We start from the raw sequence: 5,554 nt of genomic DNA, 5'->3' as shown, positions 1-5,554 counted from the left end.
AAACAAATGAAATGCATAAAATGACAACAAAAATGCACTAAAATAAAAATTAAAAACATAAATTTTCTGAAAACCCCACAAAATGACAACAAAAATGCACTAAAATCAACATAAACACACAAATTGCATAAAACATACAAAATGACTCGAGAAACATACAAAATGGACAAAACTGCAGAAGAATAAACAAAATAATCCCAAAATGACTTAAATAATGCACAAAATGACATCAGAAACAAACGAAAATACAATAAAACACACAAACTCTTTGTTTTATCCTGTATTAATGCTCAGATTACTCATTATTCTAAATACTGACATGAATGTTGGAAACTTGGCCCTTGGATCAAATCTGTGGCCCCTGCTGTGATAAAAGTCACCAGGAGCCAAACTCTGTGTGATCAGGTTTGTTTTGTTCTCTTTGGGATGAGCTGAACATGAGGTGTGTTGTTTTCCTGAGCGAAAGCCTTTGGGGAGAGCTCGTCTTCTCAGTGCCTGAGAAAAGTCAGTGAGGCCTGAAGGAGTTGTCTCACACATGATGTGTGTGTAAACACTGCCTCATTACATCTACACTCCTTCAAACCGGCTCAGACTCGAATTTCCCTCCAGGCAGGGAAACATTCAACATTCAAGTAAAACACTGTGACGTCATATTTGTGCCACATATTTCTGTCTCTGCTGTTTATTCACAAAGCTTCAGACAAACAGAAGCAAGAACGCAACTAGAGGTGGGATAATAGCCAGGGTTCATGAAAGCGATACGATATCTATGAAACATAGACAAAATAAATTACAGTTGGAAAAACTTGTCAAAAGCCTCCTCAACATAGGAAATAACAAAATAAATACAACATTTTTTTTCCTCTTGCAAAGTGCAAAAAATGCCACTTTGTAAAAAGAACAAAAATCTATTTATCTTTTTATTTATCTGTAGAATTTTAGAAGGAAAGAGCAAACAGTAGCTCTGTTTGTTTGTTTTGTTTTGTTGTTTTTTAACTTTACCTCCGTCTTTTGGGCGTTTGGAACATTTTTGCCCTTTTTTATATGATCCTTTTCATGGCTCTAGGGGTTTAGTGGTTAAGGAAGAGACCATAAAGTGCAAGGATTATCGTTCAATCACTGTTGTCAAATCTTTTCCCCCTCATAAATCCATGTTTTTAGCGTTTGACAAATTTTTGATTTTTTATGCCCTACTATAGCCTTACCTCCGTTTTGAGGCGTTTGAAATTTCTTCGCCCCTTTTTTTATGCCTTACTTTCGCCTTACTTCTGTTTTAGGGTGAAATGATTTTTTGCCCTCTTTTGTGCTTAAGTTATGGCCTAGTGGTTAAAGGTGCAGGCTTGCAATCGGAGGGTAGTTTTTTGTCATTTTTTGTGCCTTACTGCTTTCTTTGCCCCGTTTAAGTATGTGCATTATATTTGCAGTAGTTTTTAGGATCTAATGATGGTCCTAACTCAATTTTTTTTTTTTTTGAAATTTTGAAAAAATATGCCTTGTTATAGCCTTACTTTTGATTTTGGCTGATTTTTGTTTTTTGTGATTTTTTTGTGCCTTACTGCTTTTTTAGCCGGGTTTAAGTAAGTGCATTATATTTGCAGTAGTTTTTAGGGTCTAATGATGGTCCTAACTCAATTTTATTTTTTTGAAATTTTTGAAAAAAAATGCCTTGCTATAGCCTAACTTTTTATTTAGGGTGATTTTTGTTTTTTGTCATTTTTTGCACCTTACTGCTTTCTTAGCCGCGTTTAAGTATGTGCATTATATTTGCAGTGGTTTTTAGAGTCTAATGATGGTCTTAACTCAATTTTTTTTTTTTGAAATTTTTGAAAAAATATGCCTTGCTATAGCCTTACTTTTTATTTTGAGTGATTTTAGTTTTTTGTCATTTTTTGTGACTTACTGCTTTCTTAGCCCTGTTTAAGTATGTGCATTATATTTGCAGTAGTTTTAAGGGTCTAATGATGGTCCTAACTCAAATTTTTTTTTTGAAATTTTTGAAAAAAAATGCCTTGCTATAGCCTTACTTTTTATTTTAGGTGATTTTTGTTTTTTGTCATTTTTTGTGCCTTACTGCTTTCTTAGCCCTGTTTAAGTATGTGCATTATATTTCCAGTAGGTTTAAGAGTCTAATGATGGTCCTAACTCAATTTTTTTTTTTTTTTTAATTTTTGAAAAAATATGCCTTGCTATAGCCTTACTTTTTATTTTGAGTGATTTTAGTTTTTTGTCATTTTTTGTGCCTTACTGCTTTCTTAGCCCTGTTTAAGTATGTGCAATATATTTGCAGTAGTTTTGAGGGTCTAATGATGGTCCTAACTCAATTTTAATTTTTTTTGAAATTTTTGAAAAAAAATGCCTTGCTATAGCCTTACTTTTTATTTTCGGTGATTTTTGTTTTTTGTCATTTTTTGTGCCTTACAGCTTTCTTAGCCCTGTTTAAGTATGTGCATTATATTTGCAGTAGTTTTAAGGGTCTAATGATGGTCCTAACTCAATTTTTTTTTTTTTTTAAATTTAAAAAAAAAAAATGCCTTGCTATAGCCTTACTTTTTATTTTCGGTGATTTTTGTTTTTTGTCATTTTTTGCACCTTACTGCTTTCTTAGCCGCGTTTAAGTATGTGCATTATATTTGCAGTGGTTTTTAGGGTCTAATGATTGTCTTAACTCAAAATTTTTTTTTTTGAAATTTTTGAAAAAATATGCCTTGCTATAGCCTTACTTTTTATTTTGAGTGATTTTAGTTTTTTGTCATTTTTTGTGCCTTATTGCTTTCTTAGCCCTGTTTAAGTATGTGCATTATATTTGCAGTAGTTTTAAGGGTCTAATGATGGTCTTAACTCAATTTTTTTTTTTTGATATCTTTGAAAAAATATGCCTTGCTATAGCCTAACTTTTTTTTTGAGTGATTTTAGTTTTTTTGTCATTTTTTGTGCCTTACTGCTTTCTTTGCCCTGTTTAAGTATGTGCAATATATTTGCAGTAGTTTTAAGGGTCTAATGATGGTCCTAACTCAATTTTTTTTTTTTTTTAAATTTAAAAAAAAAAATGCCTTGCTATAGCCTTACTTTTTATTTTGGGTGACTTTTGTTTTTTGTCATTTTTTGTGCATTACTGCTTTCTTTGCCCTGTTTAAGTATGTGCATTATATTTGCAGTAGTTTTAAGGGTCTAATGATGGTCTTAACTCAATTTCTTTTGAAATTTTTGGAAAAAAAAATGCCTTGCTATCGCCTTACTTTTTATTTTGGGTGATTTTTGTTTTTTTGTCATTTTTTGTGCCTTACTGCTTTCTTAGCCCTGTTTAAGTATGTGCATTATATTTGCAGTAATTTTAAGAGTCTAATGATGGTCCTAACTCAATTTTTTTTTTTTTTAATTTTTGAAAAAAAATGCCTTGCTATAGCCTTACTTTTTATTTTCGGTGATTTTTGTTTTTTGTCATTTTTTGTGCCTTACTGCTTTCTTGGCCCTGTTTAAGTATGTGCATTATATTTGCAGTAGATTTAAGGGTCTAATGATGGTCCTAACTCAATTTTTTTTTTTTTTTAATTTTTGAAAAAATATGCCTTGCAATAGCCTTACTTTTTATTTTGAGTGATTTTAGTTTTTTGTCATTTTTTGTGCCTTACTGCTTTCTTAGCCCTGTTAAGTATGTGCATTATATTTGCAGTAGTTTTAAGGGTCTAATGATGGTCTTAACTCAATTTTTTTTTTTTTGATATCTTTGAAAAAATATGCCTTGCTATAGCCTAACTTTTTATTTTGAGTGATTTTAGTTTTTTGTCATTTTTTGTGCCTTACTGCTTTCTTAGCCCTGTTTAAGTATGTGCAATATATTTGCAGTAGTTTTGAGGGTCTAATGATGGTCCTAACTCAATTTTTTTTTTTTGAAATTTTTGAAAAAATATGCCTTGCAATAGCCTTACTTTTTATTTTGAGTGATTTTAGTTTTTTGTCATTTTTTGTGACTTACTGCTTTCTTAGCCCTGTTTAAGTATGTGCATTATATTTGCAGTAGTTTTAAGGGTCTAATGATGGTCCTAACTCAAAATTTTTTTTTTTGAAATTTTTGAAAAAAAATGCCTTGCTATAGCCTTACTTTTTATTTTGGGTGACTTTTGTTTTTTGTCATTTTTTGTGCATTACTGCTTTCTTTGCCCTGTTTAAGTATGTGCATTATATTTGCAGTAATTTTAAGAGTCTAATGATGGTCCTAACTCAATTTTTTTTTTTTTTTTTTTTTTTGAAAAAAAATGCCTTGCTATAGCCTTACTTTTTATTTTCGGTGATTTTTGTTTTTTGTCGTTTTTGTGCCTTACTGCTTTCTTGGCCCTGTTTAAGTATGTGCATTATATTTGCAGTAGATTTAAGGGTCTAATGATGGTCCTAACTCAATTTTTTTTTTTTTTTTAATTTTTGAAAAAATATGCCTTGCAATAGCCTTAATTTTTATTTTGAGTGATTTTAGTTTTTTGTCATTTTTTTGTGCCTTACTGCTTTCTTAGCCCTGTTTAAGTATGTGCATTATATTTGCAGTAGTTTTAAGGGTCTAATGATGGTCCTAACTCAAATTTTTTTTTTTTGAAATTTTTGAAAAAAAATTCCATGCTATAGCCTTACTTTTTATTTTGAGTGATTTTAGTTTTTTGTCATTTTTTGTGCCTTATTGCTTTCTTAGCCCTGTTTAAGTATGTGCAATATATTTGCAGTAGTTTTAAGGGTCTAATGATGGTCCTAACTCAAAATTTTTTTTTTTAAATTTTTGAAAAAAAATGCCTTGCTATAGCCTTACTTTTTATTTTGGGTGACTTTTGTTTTTTGTCATTTTTTGTGCATTACTGCTTTCTTTGCCCTGTTTAAGTATGTGCATTATATTTGCAGTAATTTTAAGAGTCTAATGATGGTCCTAACTCAATTTTTTTTTTTTTTTAATTTTTGAAAAAAAATGCCTTGCTATAGCCTTACTTTTTATTTTCGGTGATTTTTGTTTTTTGTCATTTTTTGTGCCTTACTGCTTTCTTGGCCCTGTTTAAGTATGTGCATTATATTTGCAGTAGATTTAAGGGTCTAATGATGGTCCTAACTCAATTTTTTTTTTTTTTTTAATTTTTGAAAAAATATGCCATGCAATAGCCTTACTTTTTATTTTGAGTGATTTTAGTTTTTTGTCATTTTTTGTGCCTTACTGCTTTCTTAGCCCTGTTAAGTATGTGCATTATATTTGCAGTAGTTTTAAGGGTCTAATGATGGTCTTAACTCAATTTTTTTTTTTTGAAAATTATGCCTTGCTATAGCCTTACTTTTTATTTGAGTGATGTTAGTTTTTTGTCATTGTTTTGTGCCTCACTGCGTTCTTAGCTATTTTTAAGTACGTGCAATATATTTGCAGTAGTTTTGAAGGTCCAATGGTCGTCCTCATTCAATTTTTTTTTTTGAAATTTTGAAAAAATATGCCTTGCAATAGCCTTACTTTTTATTTTGAGTGATTTTAGTTTTTTGTCATTTTTTGTGACTTACGCCTTTCTAGCCCGTTAAGTAGGTGCATGATATTTGC

This window comes from Gouania willdenowi, chromosome 12 (assembly GCF_900634775.1).
Source record: "Gouania willdenowi chromosome 12, fGouWil2.1, whole genome shotgun sequence".
Classification (NCBI taxonomy): domain Eukaryota; kingdom Metazoa; phylum Chordata; class Actinopteri; order Blenniiformes; family Gobiesocidae; genus Gouania; species Gouania willdenowi.
This window is presented reverse-complemented; position numbering follows the sequence as displayed.